This window comes from Centroberyx affinis, unplaced genomic scaffold (genome assembly GCF_046629955.1).
Source record: "Centroberyx affinis isolate AG114_WGS23_722 - 3 ecotype Tasmania unplaced genomic scaffold, CSIRO-AGI_Caff_v1 ptg000452l_1, whole genome shotgun sequence".
NCBI lineage: Eukaryota > Metazoa > Chordata > Actinopteri > Beryciformes > Berycidae > Centroberyx > Centroberyx affinis.
The window spans coordinates 153,480-172,097 of NW_027279113.1; the positions used below are offsets into that span (position 1 = coordinate 153,480).

Below are 18,618 nucleotides of genomic sequence, written 5' to 3' on the forward strand. Positions count from 1 at the left end.
CTGTAATTTATTCCTTAAGAGAGAAGGGTGTCAAAAATTGATTTCTGAACCAGGTGTTTCAGTAGTCCAGGTAATCTTTGGTCCATGACTCAAGTACAATATTGGTGAAAACCTTTCATCATACTCAAACTCAGTAAATCCTGCACACTGACATCTAATTTTTCCACAAAATCACATTTTTTAAGAAAATTTGTGATATGATATGATTCACAGTTTAAATTGCAATTGCAATATTCTGTCAAATAATCACGTTGAGTCGACACAATCTTCTACCCAAGGTTCCACGAATCTGTATCAAAGATTTCTTTTGATTTTGGGCACATTCCGATGTGTCTCATCCCAGGTATTCTGGCACCTCAAGGATTACCAGAAACATGGATGGGTGTTTGTGTTTTATGGTTGTTTGACAGGCTTATTGCCGTCCTTAGGGGGGGCGGGGATGGGGTGAAAAATGCATTAAAAAATCTAAAAAAGTACGGTGTGCTTACCCTAACCCTAACCCTAACCCTATGCAAAAAAACCAGTATGGTCTTTAAAGCCTAGGGTAGACTACAAGACTGTTCATGTCTTGCCTGACTGGGGCAGTTCAGACTAAATGTCTGGTTGGGAGGCTGTTCACACTAGCCGACGGGAAAAAGATGGGTGTCATACATGAAGACGAGATCACATTACCCAATAATGTCATTCAAAAACATATACCCATTCGTCCAGAATAGTTCACTGTAAATATAATTACAGAATAGATGTTACATTGTTTCTTGATCCATGGTATAGAAGCTACAGTCTATGTTTACATGACAAATGTATTTTGAAGTGACACCATAACAAGAACAAGGTTGATGCGAGAACTTCTCATTTGTAATTTCATATTTCTATGGACGCAGGGACGCTGCCATGTTACACTATTTTTCAAGATTTTCCTCCAAATGAAATTGTATAGCAGTTTATCAAGAGAGGAGCAAGCAGAGTTGGGAATATCGCATGAGCGGGCATTATTGTTGTTAACTTCTCTTCTCCGTTCATTTTCTTCTCCCTCCCCCTGTGTCTAAACTCCTATTGGCTGTTGTCAGTGTCATTCAGATTTCGGTCTGGGTGAGTCACACTACACGAGCTGAGCAGACTTGGCCATCCAGTCTGCAGTCTGCATCCCCGTGCCCCACCTAGCGCAGATTAAAACTGGGATTCAGCATTCAAATCATCTAGTGTGACCTTAACTTTCCTTACATCACTTCAGCTGCACTTACACTTAGATTACCGTAATGATGCTAATAGATTTCCCGGATTTCCCCTAGGGGATCAATAAAATGCATCTTATCTTAGATGTAATTTTAATGATTTTGAGTTGCTGTTATGACGGTAATAGGTGTGACTGTTTGGATTTAACATTATCCTTTCACAGAGAGCCAGGCCTTCAAAAGTCACGTGTCCTCCGTTTCAGCACCAGTGTCTTGCTGAGCAAGCAAAGAATACCTTTATTCACTCAGCCATGTTTATTCCTCAGTTGTCCAGTATGTTTACTACGAGCTATGCCCTTCATTAGCTTGCAATGGTGCTTTTGGATGCAGACATGCTAGTGGGACAGTCTGCTCAACATTGATTTGGTCTCAATGAAAATAAATACAGGAATTAGTGGAATTATTTTCAGCCCACACTGACTGTAAAGTTGTGTGGGAAATCCTGCATTTAATGAAAATACCATTTCAAATATGGCCCGTCTATGATTTTAATTCACAAAATTTGTTTGCTTTAGACCCATTTTACTCATGTTAGGATCATATTTCAATTAGGGAAAAAAATACAAGACAGCTTGATTATTTGCCTTGTCACTGATTAAATGCACAAAGTTCTCTCAGCAGTGGTAACTTCCCTGCCAAGTGTGTTGCATTTCCTTCCTCAATACCTCCCCAGCACCTTCCCAGCACTCACCCAGCACCTCCCCATACAGTTGCAGTCTTCATACTGTGACAGTCCGGACTAACACTAGGGCTGGGCGATATGGTTGAAATCAATATCACGATAATCATAAGGATTTTTCTCGATATCAATATATATCACGATATGGTTCATGTATGCAAAATCACGTTAAATAATCAAATTAATGTTCATCTCATTGCACCGAATGGTAATGTTAGGTGTGATGTCAAACAAAACTGAAATATTCAAATATTATTCCTACCATACCTCATTTTATCAGAGTTTTTAAGTGAATTTTGCTCGTCATCATCAATTTAGACAGCAGAAATGTGTGTCACGATATTAAAATATCTTCATATCATCACGATATGATTCCACTGAATGATAATATTGAATTATCGCCCAGCCCTAACTAACACCTAGCCTAAGTGTTTACCTGGTTGCATGTCACACCCATTTGGCCACAGCCTCCCCTACCTGTTGGCCTTCCTAGCCCCAAACCATTCGAACATCACATCATACACATTCAGTCTGCCACCAGAATAGCTTTTACTAAAAGCAGGTATCATGTTTGTAAAAAAAAAAAAAAAGCGAACAAGGCCATTGTTAAAATTTCTATTTCTGTGATGCCTTCAGTTAACCAGCTAGACTAGGTTTTACACATCAGTAAATTCTCCATTAAACCTGCATGCTAGTTACAATTCGAAATTTAAACTCTGGTAACTTTATGTAGGGCTGGGCGATATGGACAAAATCAAATATCACGATATTTTTTACCAAATACCTCGATATCGATATTGCAACAATATTGTAGGGATGACTATTGCTGCTTTCACAAAATATTTACACGATGAGATTTTTGATAAATAATCATCAGTAATGTGGATATAATGACTAAGTGGGTAAAGGCAAATAATACAACAGCTAGAACAGTAAGTTCAGATTTTTTTTTTTTTACATCACTTTACTGTAATGCAGCCTTTAAAACCAGGAAAAGACAACACTTCCATATCGTAATATCACGATATTACGATATCCCAAATCTAAGACAATATCTTGTCTCATATCACAATATCGATATAACGATATATTGCCCAGCCCTAACTATATGCTGCTACATGTCTGTCTGTGTCATCTGTTAACTCTTTGTCACTTCAGTCAAACTCAAATGCTGCATTCATGTCATATGAGAAAGATGGTAGATATGAGCTTCCAACTAGAAAATACCATTCACCTCAGCAATGAGCTGGTAAATACTTTTAGAAAATACTGTTCACCTCAGCTTTCAGATGGTAAATACTACTCCACCAACAAGGACATGCTGTAGGAAAAGACTTATTAATTTCAATAAAACAAAGAAAGTCATTTGTGATCACAACTCTTCAAATGTCATGGCAGGACACAACGGCTTGCTGGATAGCTTGCTGTGAAACATGAACTACTGTTTCATTACTGTGTGTGTTAAGAGAGAAAACGCTGACCAGGAGTTACCAACGTTGACAGAAAACTCCAATTACAGTGTTTGACAGTTTCAAGCAAGTTTGAACATGTGAACACTTCCAAGTTGGTGCTTTGAACCATATACTATACTGAGATTTCTGCTTTTCCATAGAAAATTATTAGGCGATGAAGTCTCTCAAATTGCACCAGATTGATGTAGTTAGCAACTGAAAATGAAAAAAAAAAATCTCCCGGGGGAGGATGCCTTCAGAACCCCCTAGAAGAGTTATGTCCCTGCCTCTGGGCTAAGAGCCTGATGTTATGCAATCCTAATCACGGCCCTGCCCCTTCATTATGCTGGACGGAGGAATTTACCTCTCTTTTTCAATACTTTGCTATCATCCCAAAGTAACCTTATGTTTATTTTCATGCATATGCTGTTGCAGGGTTTTAGCTGTGCTTGCAGCATTTTATATGACTTGTGTTGAATTTCAAAAGCGTTCCTAGTTTATCCATTCATAGAGGAAAGCGTTCTGGTCTTGATAGCAGTAGAAAGCAGGCATTTCATTTTCCTTTCAAAAAGGATGGGTGTGTACAGAACCGTAATGCATTCACTTGAGAAAAAAGATTTGCCCTGTTTTTCTGAATTAACAAGATAATTATCTCAGAATTCTGAGAAAAGTTTTCATGGAAAAAAATAATTCTGCTGTGTTTTTCTGAGATAATTATCTCGTTAATTCAGAAAAACGGAGCAGAATTATAAAAAAAAAAAAAAAGCTCTGTTTTTCTGAATTAACAAGATAATTATCTCAGAAAAACAGCAGAATTATTTTTTTTTCCATGAAAACTTTTCTCAGAATTCTGAGATAATTGTCTTGTTAATTCAGAAAAACAGGGCAATTTTTTTTTCTCAAGTGAATGCATTACGCTTCCGTGGGTGTGTTTTCTAACAGTGACAAATGGGCTTTCCTCTGATTCTGAGCTCTGTAATGTACTGCTACTCATCTGGTCACATGCAGGCCAAAAATGTGACTGCAGTTAGTTTCGTACCGTGTTTATTTCAGGGTACAAAACATTGAAGAATGTCATCGTTTCAGTAAAATTGGATTAACAGCTGAGATTCCACTTTCATTCAGTCAACAAAAGAAAAAAATGACCCTTCTGAAGGGCCTGTGGAGAGGGGACGGTGTTTCCTAAGATGACTGTGGCTTTTCTGAAACACTATGAACCCAACCCTTGGCTTAAAGGAATAGTTCGCCCAAAAATGAAAATTCTGTCATCATCTCCTCCCCCTCATGCCAGTTGAAACACAGGTGAAGTTTGTCCATATAACACACAGGGAGGTTGCCAGCACAACTCCATAGCAGCCTTCTCCAAAACAACAGAAGTCAGTGGGGACCAGTTCTTCAGAGTTCCAAAAAGACCTACAGTATATTTACACCTTTCATTTTTGGGTGAACTATTCCTTTAACTGCATGAGGAAGTTCTTTCGCTTACTTTTTGTCCAAGCTGGATGTGTCTGATATAAGGTCACTGGCGAGCCATAGTTGTAAGTCAAAACAGACTTGGAGTGCATCAACAGTAGCATTTACAAATCTAGATGGAACTGTGATCCAAATAAGCTGGTAATATGTGGGCGAAGGGTAAAGAATGTGCTGGGTTGAAAAGAAAATGTGTAGGACAGTGGAAAGCACATGAAACCCACACGAAAGTCAATGTGTTGTTTTTTGCGTTCCTTAGTGTTTAAACACTGCACTTGGATTTTACTCTAAAAAACTTTTCCCTTTTTCCTTTCTGTTAGCTTGAAAGAGACTCAAATTGTAGATTAGCCCGCTGTCTTCCCCCTTAGCATGCCACTGAATTGTTTTCAAATTTCTCCCTCCTCACATTCTTGTGTTCCTCTGGGATTCAATGAATGAAGTTCCTCTGCTTTCTGCCAGCGATATAAGGCTGATTAAAGCCTCTCTCCCCTCTGCTCGTCTACCTCTCCTCTCTCCCTCTATCTCTCTGTCTGTCTGTCTCTATATTCTGGTATTGGTATTCCAGAAGAATGCAGGGTTGAATTCCTCTATGGAGCCGGAGGCAGCAGAGCAGCCATACTGTCTCTGGCTCATGTTGCCCTGCTAAATACACCAACACTTTATTTAAAGGATGTGGGCAGGCCAGGCCTCAACTGTGAGGGTGTGTGGAAGAGAGTAGGGTTTGGCGGACAGTGTTTCCGCTACAAGGTTTTTACCACCACTCCTATGGGATTCCACAATTTCATGAAATGCCACTCACACAAGTGGGGTTTTCAGCCAGTTCTATTCTGCGCGTCCCCGAGACTGCGTGCCGCCTGTGATGGTGAAAATACATGGCACAGGACAAGGACATGACAGGACAAGTTGCAGGGAAAGTGACAGCAAAAGGTAGTTTGTGGCTAGATTTCACAATTTACATTCCCCTAAGGTCTTGAATACCAATAAATGTGCGTCACAATTAGTCATTTTATTTCTTTGTTGCAAAGTTTGCCAGTGAGGCTTTCAATACTTCTATTTACCTAACCTTTATCCAATTAAGAACAAATTCTTCTTTACAATATTGGCTTCCAAATGGAAGTTCAAGCATGATTACCAAGTTTCATAGCGATTCTCTTTGAGTTACAAGCCTTAATGTCATAGGCCAATCAATCCGATTTTGCAGTATATCAAATTTCATTACATCTAATTCAGAGATACAGATGGGTTTCCGAGCAACGTCGCATAAAGTGTGTACGCGCATCTCAGGGGCAGAAAGGCTACCGGTAGTTGGGATGGGAGGATGTAAGATTTTATCTTTTACCGCGATAAAAACACTCAAGATAATTTTATCTTGGTGAATTTCCATTATCGGGATAATCGTGAATATCCTCACATGAGCGTGAATATCCTCACGAGTGACTTGAAAAAGCTGTCTAGCTCACTAACAGTGAACAGTGTACAGTCCTATTGATTTCCTGACAAGTTATTCATTTACTGTGACATACACATAACTAATTGAACCATGTGAATGCTTGGATATCAGGTCGATAGGTAGATTCTTTTTATTAATGGGTTTTTTTCTCTCATTGTGATTAGCTGCTGGGTGTTGGCGAGAGTCTGAATCTGTCCTTCTGTCTGTTTTTCACTAAGAAGCATGTTCACAAAAAAAAGATATGTGTCCTATGATGCAATAAAAATATTTGTTTCTTAACAAAATGTAAGGTAAAGTGATTCCAGTATGTTTTAGTGACATTTTAAGAGTTTTAAGCATATTTTGATGATTATCGGGATAATATTGTGAATCGCAATTATTTTGGCCAGGATAATCGTGACATGAAATTTTCATATCGTTCCATGCCTAACTGGTAGCCACTCAGTTCACGTTATTTAGTTAGTAATCTGAGTTCCCAGAAGCGATAGCAAATATTTTAGTTTGTGGCCATATATTTTAACATCATGCCTCGCAGTTGCTAGTTGCTAGTTGCAGCTGCACCTTAGACTGGAAAAAATAAAAGCAGCCCTCCGAAATCAGCAGTTACAGTAGGGTCCAGCTGCAGCCCCGGAGAAGCAGCTTGGCTTAGCACACTCATCCCTATCCTGAAATTCGCCTAGCCTAGCCAAGGGCTTCTCCGGGTCTCCAGTCGTTCAACAGTACTTAAAACAAATTTTCTATATAATCTGCACAATCAGAGTCTGACAAACTAGCCAGGTACGCCATTGTTGTCAGTTTGTTTGTTGATCAGTGCGAAAATGACAGCCAAGTTGCTATAGCTACGATAGCCACAGTGGCTTTTCTGCCTCTAAGCTGCGTACGCATCCTCGACTGTTTGTAAACGGGAAACTCATCTATACATTTTTGGTATTGGTGGTGCCTCCTATTGGTCGATCTTATAATGGCCTTCCAAACATGGTTATTCGATGTGTTTAACATTTTCACCAAGTTTCATGATTATTGGACAATCGGTCATGAAATTATAACAATTTAGCTTATAGGCCACGTCTCCTCACAACTTTAAGAGTTAATATCATCAAAACCAAAGTAGATATCAAAAATCTGTATTCAACTTTTAAAGAGCTTGGTCTGTACATACTACTGACTGATTTTGTTGGTAATTGGTCAAATGGTGTAGGAGACGTTAAAAATGTGTTTTTCAAAAAATTAAAAAATGGCGGGAAATCTTCCCTACTTTTGATGGTCCAAGAGGCCAAGATGATCATACAGTATGTGTACCAAATTTGGCTAGGTGGTTGCTAGGGTGTACTAGGTGGTTACTACGGTGTACTAGGTGGTTACTAGGGTACGTCTAGGTGGTTGCTAGGGCGCTTCTAGGTGGTTGCTAGGATGTTTCAAGGTGGTTGCTAGGGTGTAGTAGGTGGTTGCCAGTGTGTAGTAGTTGGTTGCTAAGGTGTTTCTAGGTGGTTGCTAGGATGTTTCAAGGTGGTTGCTAGGATGTTTCAAGGTGGCTGCTAGGGTGTAGTAGATGGTTGCTAAGTTGTTTCTAAGTGTTTTTTAGGGCGATTCTAGCTGTGTGTGTGTGTGTGTGTGTGTGTGTGTGTATGGACACTTGCAGTAGCAGCAGTGTGTGTATGTGAGCAGCTTGCCTGCAGCAGAGTTCCTTGTCAGTTGGAGAGGAAATAGTAGAGGTAGCAATAGTAGAAGTAGCAATAGTAGAAGTACCAATAGTAGTAGTAGTAGCAGCAGTATTAGTCCTACTACAGTAATAGTGGTTTCAATGTTTGAAGTAGTTGAATTAGTAGAAAATAGATCTACTAAGCTAAATGTTGATATGTTGAGATTTGAACAAAATACAGTAATTTTGTTTGTTTCAACCAAACATCACGATATGTGCAGTGAAGGATTGAGTCTCTATCTTTTTACATTTTCAGTGTTTTCTTGTGTCAAAAACTGTACGTAATACCACACATTTTCCCTTTCGCTCAGTGCAGTGTGACTCCAAATGCTTCTGTATTAAGTATAACTAGCCAATCCCAATCTCACCTAGAAGATGTCTTACATGAAACAGATTATTAGTCAATACTTAGTAGGTCAGCATTCATCTAACACTTCATCTGTGGTAGTAAAATGGAGTAAAAGGGTGGCGTACTGAACCAGTTGTGTTTTGACATATAGTGTTCTACCATTAACAGCAGTAAGCTTCAGGAATTGGGTGATGTGTACAGAGAAATTGAATGAGATTTACCCCATGGTGCACTTATCAACCCTGGTGCACAGTTGAAAAAATACCCTTTGCTGCTCTGGCACAATGAGATAAGTTGTATTAATACTCATTTGGTTGTTGATGGACAGTTAACTCTATTGCACAGTGGCCAGATAGGACGAAGGACATTAGATAGAGGTCGAACTGGCATGAACAGATGTAGCTGAGTGCTGGAGATAGAGAGGAGGTCTGGGTTGAGGGTGTCATTTGACAACACTGCTGTCACTTTACAATGGAAATCCTGGGAGTGGATTAAGACTAGGATTTGACTGAGATGGCTTTTTGAAGACTGATGCCTATATTTTTCGATTCAAGCTGCCAATAGCCGGTATTTTATGGTGATATTCAGTATCTTTGAATGTGACCCTTTTCCATTACAAAGCCCTGCAGTACCAAGAGTTGAGCAGAAACAATCCCCTCACTCAGCTGGTCCTATCAGCTCACTAACAAACACTAACACTAACATTTTACAGCCTCAGGACCAGAACATCAGAATCCACCAAAGTATAACTCAACAAAAACAAAATTACATTACTTATTGGGACAGGCAATCTAAAATCCAAAATAATATGTAATGCTATCTGGCCCTAAAAACACTGAGAACCACCTTGACCAAGTACAGACTCAATGAGCACAGCCTGGCTATTGAAAGAACTGCACTTCATCATCACCTGTCCTAAATATAACCAAATTAGAAATTATTATTACCCAAAAATGTAACAGTTCCACCTAAATTTCAGAAGCCTAACTAGCAAAACTAGCCTCCTACTGGGAGAGGAGAAGACAAGCTGCAACACAGCAGCTAAATATATTCTGACATGCCACAAGTATTGTAATAGTGTAATATTTTTTTATTTTACTTGTTTCACATCGTTCACATTGTTCATATTGTTGCACATGTAATACGCTTTGGCAATACAAATGGGTGAATTTTGTCATGCCAAGAAAGCACAGAGAGAGAGAGGTAGTTCATAATGAAGGTGTTTATAATTGACTGTTAAGTCTCCCTCAGTGTTCATAATGAAGGTGATACAAGCATACAGTAAATTAAGCGTGGAGATTTTCTTCCCTGTTTCTAATTGTTTATGGCTATAGTAGTTTAGGGCTGGGCTTAGAAAAGCCTATGTTTATGTATACATAACATCTAGGTTGGTGTTTTTATACTTCATCATTATTGGTATCACTGCAAAACCACACGTTTAATGCTTTAATATGTCAACAATGGCAATGATTACAAGGGTGACAAAACTTTTTTAAAAGTTTAAGTCTAAACCATACCTACTTCTGATTTAAGCTCCATTTCCGGATTTATCAAAGCAGAGTACATTGCACACATGTACATTGTTTTTGTTTTTTTTTCTTAAAAGGTTACTTTTTGACATTTATGCTTTATTGCACAGTGACAGTAGAGAGAGACAAGGGCCCTAACCCGCATTGAGGACTTTTATCAAATTGACTTTCTTTCTTGAAATCAAGAATTCTGGCAATAGAAAAAGAAGAAATGGTGTCATGTCTTTGCCGCCAGCTTTGCGCATACTTAAGGCAACGTAGGCAGTTGCATTAATGTAACCTTGTTTACATGATAAAGCCAGCATAAGCTCTTGCATTAACATCACATTTCTGAAAAGCCACCCAGGACTTGAACTCACAATCTTTGTATCCAACTGCAGGTCATGAGCGTGTTGAACTAACCAAGCAGTGGCATCATATGTGGTTTGTTTGTGCAATACCTTACATTATGTCATTTAGCAGACGCTTTTGTACAATAAGTGCATTTTGTCAACAGTACTGAAACCAACTGTGTATCACAGTCTTCATCAGCTAAGTCTTTTAATAGGAATAAGTAGCATTCGTAGCATCAGAGTGTGTCTGTTTGTTTTTGGGTTTTGTTTTTTTTTTAAAGGGGAAGAAGATCGATAGGTTAGTTCAAGTTTGTACTTTGAGTTCATGTGTGTACGCTCATATAAGAAAAAAAAATCCTAAAGCTGTCAAAAATTCGCATTTTGAGATAAAATTCTGAAATCAGGCTCCGCTATAATATAATAATATGGATATTATGTACATTTTATTTTTATGTAATTTCGTTTTCATGAAGATTGAAAACTGGATGTGTAAATATGCTCTATTTTCCATTGACTACAATGTATTCATGTTCATTCATTCTGTCAATTCTGTCATTGTGCAGTAATTTTTGTGACATTTGAACGAAATCCGAAGGACTAGGTTGCAGCATATTTTTTCTCACTTGGGCCTACATTTTAATGAAAGTTGAAAGTTTTTTTTATGAATTTTTAAACTTTTGAACTTTGGACTGATAGCCAATGTAGCCAATGTAAAGAAAAATTTACTAGGCAATCACGCATGCAACAAATACACACAAACAGACCCACACAAACACATCTAGACCAATTACTTTACTTTTTTAGCTTGCTGTTTGTATTGTACCTTGACTGCCCAAATTTCCCTATTGGGATAATGAAGTTTATCTTACCTTACCAGTAAGAATCATGGCTGTTGCATTTTGTACAAGTTGGAGACAAGAGAGAGACTGAGGCAGGAATACAGAGTTAATGTAGTCTAGGAGATAAAAGCATGGATGACTTTTTCCACATAACTAAAGGATAAAATTCTTCAGTTCAAAGAAACAAGATTGAACAACCTTTTAGGTTTCTCACCAAAGCTCAAATTAGCGTAAAAAATTAAGTTAACCTAAGTTCCTTGCTATTGGCTTTGCATTGGCAGACAGAGTACTTCATTCATGGTGAACCAATTTAATGGAGTTGGGTAAAACAAAAAGGGCTATTTCTAGTTTGGTTTCACGTAGATGTGACATGCAGTACTTAATATCTGCAAGGCATTTTATGAGTGGCCAGACTGTTAGTGTTGTTCGGTTTCATAGGCTAGATAAAATTGTGTATTGTCAATATGACAGTGAAAATTTTGTTAACGGAGAATAAGGTGGGGCCCAAAATTGAACCCTGGGGAACCCCACATTTAACGTCTGCACAGGATGAAGATGAGTTGCCTCTATTGACAGAAAATGTTCTATTGGAAGATAGGAGTTGAACCAGTGAAGAGCTTTATCCCTGAGATCAACCCGCTGTCTCAAGAGATTTAATAAAATGTTATCGGTGTACAACAAGAAACGCGATTATCTTGACTTATAAAGGAGTTCAGGCAACTTTATGTAAAACATTGGATAAAAGAGGGAGTTTGGAGATGGACCTGTATTTTGTAGGGGACAAGGGGTCAAGACTAGTGGTGCATTTCATTAGTCATTTCAACTGGCCCTTGTTGACTTCCCCTCAGCACTTCCCCTCTGGGGAATCCCTGCTGCCATCTAAAGTGCCGTTCCATTACTCTGATAACTCAAGTGAGCTTTCTGAGATCAGCCGAGGGAGTCGACAACAACGTAGACTCCAGGAGCGTATCTTACCCAGAATTAATTGCGATCAGTGGTTATTTCCTGTGCACGACCCACAATGGTGGAATAAGTGATATATAAGTGTAAGTAAACAAACAATATTTAGAGGATTTAGACTTATTTTTTAACTTAACTCACCTGCAATATTGTAGGCAGTTTTGAAAAGGGTGAGGCAGCGATGGCAAAAGCCCTCCCCAAGGTACAGTGTTTGGTCCTGGTCCTGGGGGTCAGGAGGTTGGCATCAGCTGATCTGAGGTGGCGGATGGGGGGCGCGGCGATGGAGAAGGTTTGTCAGGTATGTGGGGGCAAGATTATTGAGAGCTATGTACGTGGTGAGGAGGATCTCGAAGTGGATTCTGTGCTGTATTGGGAGCCAGTGAAGATGCTCTGTGTTTTTGGTAAAGAACATTAAAAGTAGTATAGAAAGAAACTTCAAGAGGCAGTAGCTAAGGGGCGCTCATAGTTACAGTTGGTAACTGCTTAGGAGGTTGCTTTTGTTTTGGTTTTTGTTTTTTTTTATTCGGTGTGCAGATTAAGAGATGAAAGTTATAGAAGAAATAAAGAGTATTAATCTGGTGGATTTCATAAAAGAGGTGATGAAAATGAACAGATAATGTGTTAATTTGCAAAAGAGGCTATGTGAAAAGGATAGCTGAGGTGTTAAAATGAATAGGTGGTATGATTTGGGAATATAGCAGATATGTAGGACTGAGCAAATAGGTTGATTTGTATGTTCTGATGTAAGTCTTGTAATGTTGGGTTTTGTTTTGTATTTATGTTTGGTTGTTTTGTGCGTGATAATTGTATGTATAAGATGTCAGGTTTTGTGTCTATAAAGAAACAAAAATAAAATCATGTCTTTCTGTACAGTTTGCACATGGTTCTCTATTGGAACCTGACTGGTTGTACTGATTAGAAGCTATGGAAGACAGTAATAGAGAGGGGGAAAAAACAAAAACAAAATTCACCATTTTCAACAGTGAGGATAGATGGGTTGAAGACAGGGACTAGGCGATTAGGTCTGAAGTGCTCCCATGACTATGAGTGATGATTTTGGGAATCAGAGATGGTCTGAATAATAATTTTTAGCATTTTCCTTTCAAGGGTTGCTTAGGTAACAGAGAGCAAGGGATTTGTATTGTTTATCGTCAAGCAGGGCTCGAGTGGTCAGCTGACCGGTAGGAATATTCAGTTTAGTCACATTTAGGAAGTTGTCAAGTATGGTTCAAATAGTTGAGTAGCTCATGCTCATGTCCAACTCCAGCTTCCTCATAAATTCTGCAACCTTGAACATGTTTATGTTCCGGACTTGAAAGGACAAGTTCAGCATGTTCAGTGGTAAAATATGCCTGCTAGACACACTCAGCGTACTGTAGGTCAGTTCACGTCTTTCCCCTGTGAAAGCATTTAATGCACATGATTTGACGGGGTAGACTGATATATCAGTCCCAAAATAATCTCAACCCCAGAAACGCTGCTGTATACTGCATATCAACAAACATACCAAACGCCATCCAATCAACGTTTCAGTCAGTGTTTTGGGTCCTTGTAGGGCTTCTGAAAAAATATCTAATTGTGATTATTTTGACTGACATTGCAATTGCGATATGATTTTCCGATGATTGTACATCATTCTTCTCGTTTTCATTGAAAAACGTATTCAAATGATTACGGTGTGATTTTTTTTTGCGGAAATCTGTGCCAAGCAAAGATGTTTTCTTAAGTCTGTAGAATATGATGTGTAGGCCAGGACATCTCTGCAGCACAACAATATTTCATTTAAAATGGTATTTTGACACACATTTCACCTTTAACAAATATTGCGCCTCCTGCGATTTGAAAATTGCAGTAGGCCATATTGCGATTTCGATAAAATTTGGATTAATTGTCAGCTTTAGGTCCTTGGCTCCCTGGTGCTTCTCTTTTCCTGCCAAACTGATTCACTGTGGCAGCTGTTTGCGGATTTTGAGCGCACTCTTCCTCATTTCTCCGTAACTGCAGTAATTGCTGCTCTGGCTGGGTACTTCCTCTTCTCAGTCAGGATGGGGGGGGGGGGGGAGGCATCCCCGCTATAATTTATGAACTTTGACACGATGGGCTGACACCAGCTATCTGTTGCACACATCGGTTGCCTTTGTTGTATAGCGGGAAATCTAAACTCAAGATTTTTATGAAACCACATTGACTGGTTGTGGACCTCCAGGCTTTGTATTTTGAAAATGGATTCACAATTTCTAATAATTGCATACATACAGACCACGAAATGACAAAGGAAACGTACAGACACCAACGTATGCACATAGGAGAAAGAAAGAAAAATAAAAAAAAAAGGGTTAACATCACAGTACAAGTGGATTCACTTTCTCGTTTTTACTTGATATCAGACAAACTGGAAGGTCGACTGTCATTTTAGTCATTGATTGTCTGACAGGTATTGTGTGTGGATTAAGTGCAACGTCCATCTTTCTGGCCTTGTGTGCTTAAAAGCTCTTAAACTTCTTATAGGATTTTTCTCTGATCTATGACAAGCACAATCCCAAGCTTATATACATGAATGTGCTTTAGAGTTGTTGTTTCTTATGTTCCTTGGAGCTAAACAAACCGCCCCTACCCTACACTACAGACTTCAAATTGCACAGGATACACTTCTCCCAGCTGGAGCATAGCGGCAAGCCTACAGATAGCTACAATTCCCTTTTATGGCAGTGGAAGGCCTTTTTAAAACAGGAAATGACATCACGACACGCTGGGTCTGACTGGGAGCTCGCAGCTCGACTGTGTCATTCCGCGGCAGACAGAGCTGCAGTTTTGTCTGGAAATGAAGCTCATGACACTCGAATTGCCTCGACTCCCAAACGAAAATAGCCCACAGGGTCGGGAAGAGGATGTGCCCTGAATTGAGATGTTATTTCATCTACGATAGGTTGAGTGATATCCACAAACCAAAATAATTAATGGACGAGTAGCAGTTTTCTGTATCATGCAGCCGAGCTCTGCATATGAAACCCAGAGTTTAAACTTGGTTTTGCATTCTTCAGAAAGTGCAAAAAGACAGAAAAGAGAGGAACTGAGAGAGAACAGAGGCTTGTGTACCTTTAGGTTGCATTTGTTTAAGTTTGTCAGCATTGCTGTATGTGCCTGCTATGAACGTGGGAATGAAGACAAATCCAGATTCTCTCAAGTAAAATACAGCACTCCACAAAGACCAGTGCATCTTTCCAAGAAGTCCAAGAACACACATTAGCCCAAACCATTTGAAAGAGTTGAATTGGCTCCCTGTTGAAGGTAGAATTCAACAGTTAAAACTTATTATGGTCTATAAGATTTTACAAGGTCTATGTACAAATTATTTTACCAGGTATTTTCAGTATGTTCATGGCCTGAATACGAGGGCTAGTGTATCTAACCTGAAACAACCCAACCTAAAAAGCAAAGTAGGGAGAAGTACATTTCTCTACACAGGGGGGGAGGAGTGGAATAAAATCCCAAATGAAATTAAATCCGCCCATTCTCTGAATAGTTTTAAAAAACAACTGGAAAAAATGGGTGCTGAGTAAGTTAGTATAGTGAAACATCTTTTCTAGGACAGTTCTAAGTTTGGACTGGTTTCTGAACTTGTGTGGTTTTTTTCATTATTTTCATGATTGTATAATATTGATGTTTTTATTAGGTGTTTTAGTGTAAAAATGGGGTATTAGTAGAATATACATGTCACTCCCTTTTCCTGCCTGCCTCCTAGCCTAGACCTCAGGACCGCAGTGGAAATAATTCATGTGACTTTATTGCGATATCCTGATGAATTTTAGTACTGTATGTACATTTGTATATTGTATTTTAATTTATCGAATAAAGTCAATCAATCAATCAATCTTTGGCATCTTCCACATCTTTTAAATCTACTACTGCTGCTTGATTATGCTTTTGCTTTAGGGCTTAGTGGAGTACATCTTATATTTCCGATTTCTCCACACCATCCATAGTCTCGCTGATTTAATATGACTTGTCCAACATCATCTGTTGTTGGATCATAAAGATGTCGGTGTTGGGTTCTGGTCAATTTGAGATCTGTGAAGACTGCCGGCTGAATAAAGGTGATTATTCTAACGTTTTCTCTTTTTCTACAACCAGGGAGAAGAACCCCAGGATTCATCATTCCACTGGGAAGAAAACTCCCACTAAGATACCACTTCATTCAGGTACATCGCCCTGTCACCTTCTGTCCAGTTTAGATCTGCTGTTGATTATGCTTCAAATGCTTCATTTGGAGTTGTTCAATGCACTGAGCGAAAGGGAAAATGTAAGGTGTTATGAGGATGATGCAAGGAGACACCGCAATATGTTCAGTGAAAGCTTAAATCTACATCATTTTCGATGTTAGGTTGACACAAACAAGATCCATGATGTTGAAATTGCTTTAGGACAAATAACTCACTATAAAAGGGATTTGTTCAACTCACACCGTTATCATAACATTGCATAACATATCATATGCTCACCTGCTATGAACGCAGCAACACTCTGGTTTGACATAAGCCGCATGGATGGAGGCCAAATGAGACAATGTTTTCATTGGCTGACTTGGTTATTATCACTGCTATCTGAAGCCCAGCAAGTTCCGTAGCAATCGTCCAATCACAAGCCATGTAAGTGATAAGTAGGGCTGAACAATGAATCCAAATTTTATCGAAATCGCAATATGGCCTACTGCAATTTTCAAATCGCAGGAGGCGCAATATTTGTTAAAGGCGAAATGTGTCAAAATACCATTTTAAATGAAATATTGTGGTGCTGCAGAGATGTCCTGGCCTACACATCATATTCTACAGACTTAAGAAAACATCTTTGTTTGGTACAGATCCCCGCAAAAATCACACCATAATCATTTTAATATGTTTTTCAGTGAAAATTAGAATAATGATGTAAAAATTATCATTGCCATCGCAAATCATATCGCAATTGCAATATCAGTCAAAATAATCGCAATTAGATATTTTTTCAAAATCCTTCAGCCTTATTTATTAGCTAAAATGTCAAAGGCCAGGCCCACCGGAAGTAATTTAGACCAGTGATTCTCAACCTTTTTCATATCAAGGACCCTAATTTAGTCCACATTAGAGCCATTAGAGCCATTTGATGAGATTTTGTCTCTCGGACTCAAATCTAAGAATATTTTAATTGTTAGATATGATTTTGTCCAGAATTCCATGACTATCTGCATTGTAGGTCAAAACAGTCATTCTTCTACATTCTCTAATTGTGGTAACTTCTTATGAATGAAATAATGCTGAAGTTTAACAATTGATCAATTTGCTGGGGACCCCCTGGATCTCCCTCAAGGACCACTGGTGGTCCCCGGACCCCACGTTGAGAACCACTGATTTAGACCAAATTTTGGGTTTTGATTAGATTTGAACTAATAATCTTTTGCATTGCAGACCTGTGCCTTAACTACTAGGCTACTGGGTCTACTGGGTGGCAAAGAAGGGACCACAAAAAGAGATCACTTGTTAATCAAACAGTGTGGCCCGTATTGTGACGTCTTTTCTGTGGATTTTCTTTTGAAGTTTGAGTTCCTGAAGGTGGCGCTCTTTTCTTTGTCCGTTCAGCCAGGTCTTCTTCGGTTTATTCCAAACAAACCAGGAACACAAAATGCATCACTTCATGTGCGTCAGTACACGCTAACACACTGCTGAACCTCTGAGGTTTACAAGTCAGCACAACACTGACTGTATGGATTAAAGGCTTCTTAAAGGACAGAATGGTTTTAAATGGTTTTAGACACAGCGGCCCCCCAAGGTTGTGTCCTATCTCCAGTCCTCTTGTCCATCTACACCAGTGAAACAACCTGCAATAACAATGGACTGTCATTCATATTGACAAATATGAATGCCTCAAGAAACAGACACTACTCTAAACCCCACAGTGATAAACCTCTAGGCTGCTTGGTAGTGTTTTTTTTCATCTATTTAAAGTGGGAGTTTTCATGAGAGGAAGAGCCACATTCTTTTAGAGGGTTTATGTTGCTGACCCAAGAAGTGGATCCTTTTCCAGGCCCACACAGAGCCAGAGTGTTGGCCACTCTATTTATACCCGGACTGCAACTTCCACATCATTTCTGTCCCAGCCAGAGGGGAAGTCGGAGAGAAAGGCAGCACATCCAAATGAGATTTACCTCTGGTAATTAAGATTGCGATTAAACCCAAAGACACTTATTTCCTGGACTATAGGCAAAATGATTTGACAAAATCTTGTGAATCGTTGTTTCTTTCGTTAAGTTTCGTGAACGTTTTCTTTTCCTCTCAGAAAAGCGCTTCTTTTTTTAACAGCAGAAATGGTTTCATCTCTACAAAATAGAGAACTGTCTTGATAAACAACCTGAGCTGATCTTCGCATTGTGAAAATCCCGTCATGTGACATTGTAATTCATACTTGTTTGTGTTGTTTGTTATTTGAAGGTTCCAGTCAAGAAATCAGTCTTAGTTGAGTTGGAACTTCATCTCCTCAGCATCTGTGTTTTTAGTAATGGGAGTAACACACCAGCAGGAAACCCAACCCATCCATTGTTTATTAACCGTCATTAAAACAACCACATGTGACACTGTGTTCTTGTTATCAGTCCATT

General features: G+C 39.0%; 1 protein-coding gene across 1 annotated transcript in view; it reads left to right on the top strand.

The window, feature by feature from the left end:
- tln1 (talin 1) overlaps positions 1 to 18,618 on the top strand; it is a 111,398-nt gene that overhangs the window by 16,602 nt on the left and 76,178 nt on the right. The window contains exon 2 of the mRNA XM_071517048.1: positions 16,125 to 16,192. The gene's annotated coding sequence lies outside the window, so the exon portion shown is untranslated. The remainder of the gene's footprint in view (positions 1 to 16,124; positions 16,193 to 18,618) is intronic.